Source organism: Dasypus novemcinctus, chromosome 11 (genome assembly GCF_030445035.2).
Source record: "Dasypus novemcinctus isolate mDasNov1 chromosome 11, mDasNov1.1.hap2, whole genome shotgun sequence".
Taxonomy (NCBI): domain Eukaryota; kingdom Metazoa; phylum Chordata; class Mammalia; order Cingulata; family Dasypodidae; genus Dasypus; species Dasypus novemcinctus.
The window spans coordinates 55893621-55896103 of record NC_080683.1 but is presented as its reverse complement, the minus strand read 5'-3'; positions in this window follow the sequence as shown (position 1 = coordinate 55896103).

Below are 2483 nucleotides of genomic sequence, written 5' to 3'. Positions count from 1 at the left end.
ACTGCTATTTTTTATTTCCCTAGTCATTTATAACTAATAATGAGATTTTTACTATTTTGCAAAAAATTTTAAAGTTCATGGAGCAATTGAAAATTTCCCCATTGATTTTTAAAATTCTTTTGCACAGTTTTAGCTAGCATGGTCATTTTTAAAAGTCCTTCAATACTGCACAAAGCAAGGACTGTCTGTATATCAGAGCAGGGATATGCAGTACTATAGGAATTGGAGATATAAACTGCTCCTGAAGTAAGCATTAACAAACTGTATCATTCTGAATTTACTCTTAGAATAAACACATTTAGGTTGCTGACTATATAACCTGGAATTCTGAGTTAATGTTCACAAAAAACACATTTATTAAAGGATATGCAATAAAATGTGCTCATTTAACGCTTACATATATAAGATTAATATCCAATAGCTTAGTAATTGTTAAAGCCTAGACCAACAAAAGATTTTTTGAGGAGGAAGAATAGTTTATTACTGACATTGTTCTGTTGTTGATCACTGACTTACCGGCTTTCTGGGATATTAAAAAAAACAGACTGACTTTACTTCATTTTGTTATTGTTTTAAGTTCTTACAGACTTGCCTACTGTTTTAATTTGCTAAAGGCTGACAATGCAATATACCACAAATGTGTTGGCTTTTATTGGGAATTTACTGGGGTACACACTTACAGTTCTGAGGCTGTGAAAATGTCCAAATTAAGACATCATCAGAGAGGCTGCCTCACCAAAGGTTGGCTGCTGGAGATCCTGGACTCCTGCCATAAGGCAAAGCCAAACGGTGACTGATCTCTGCCTTCTCCTCCAGGCTCAGTTTCTCCCATCTGGGGTTCAATGCTTCAGCTTCAGGCTGCTCTGCTGATTCCAGACTCCGGCCTCACTCTCTCAGCCTCTTGGGGTTTCTCTGTCTTTCTGCAGCTGTGGGCAATCCTGGAGTCCTCTCTCACATGGCAGGGTAAAAATGACAGCTTTTCCTCTTCTCTCTCCTCCATTTATATAGGACTTCAGTAAAGGATTAAGACCATCCTGGGTCCAGCCATCTAATCAGAGGTCCTTAACTGAGGTGAGCTAATCAAAAGGCCTCATCCACAATGAGGCACAAAGAGTGGGTTCACTTTCAGAACAGGATTTTCTGGGGTCCACAAAAGACTCCAACTAGGACACCCACCTATTGCCTGCACTTGGGTAGACCACTCCCACCATCCTGCTCCTGGGAGCAACATTGGAAAAGCCATGTGGAAGGAGGGTGAGACTAGAAGGCAGTGAGACGGAGTAGGCGAAGCCCAGAGGGAAACAAAAGCCTTTTGCAAAGAAACTGTTAAAGAGGACTTGAGCTAGGGAAGTCACATCGGAAATTAAGATATTGTAGGTTCTTGTTCTTTGTGTTGATAATCAAGTTTAATCCCTGTTGATATGACCACTACCTCTTAAAATTTCTGTCACAACTTATCTCTATCAGATCAATCTTTCTACACTTCCCATAGCTAATAACTTTTGAACCTCCTTTGCATGTACCCATGAACTTGTTAATTGCTCTTGAAAGTATCACTGAACTTCCATCTCTCCCTATATATCTATATCCAATCCTCAGTGAGACTTGGCCATGCCCTTGCTTGAGTTTGATAGTTTAAAAAATAATGCCCTATTATTTTTTATAAATCATTAGTGAAATAGATTCTAGAATTTCCTTATATTTAATTCTTTAAGAATCTCCTAATTTTTGAAGTCAGAAATTTGTCCCATCCCCACCCTGTCACCCTTTTTTCCTCAGATTATGCCTATTTCCCTGTTAGATCATTATGTTATAACTTTTTATAAATTTGATCTTCCATCTTGCTGAAAGTACATATATTTTAATCATATATCTGAATGTCCTGGAAAAGTACAATGATAGCAACAACAAAAACCAAAAATATAATAATATCATTAAACTAGAAGTTGCAATCTGATTGCCTTCAGTCCAAATACATACCACGGATGTATTTCATTGGGCCAATGCAGGTTTGTAAAAATTTTAAATTAGTTGTTAGTATTTATTTATTTTTTAATTCCCCGGGGCCAGGATGGAAGTTGGCACTCAACCACTGAGCCACATCAGCTTCCCTGAGTTATTTTTCATTTGTTTGCTGCTTTTTGCTATTTGTTTTTAGGATACACCGGAGATCGAACTCAGAACCTCCCTTGTGAGAAGCAGGCTTTCAATTGTTTGAGCCACATCAGCTCCCAGTTGTTAGTATTTTAAAATTGAGAATCTTCAACACAAAAATCAGGATTTTCAGCTTTTTCTTTAGAAAAAATTCATTAACATAGGGTTTACATATCCACTGGTAGACAATGAGAGTTAAGTGGTAGTGACCACTTTTAGGCAGGGTCTTGATTCCTACTTTCCTTGACTCTGCTTTTATGCTATCTACTTGACCTTGCTAGAGATGGTTTATAATTTAGAACTATATTTTAATCAAGAAATACATTAGC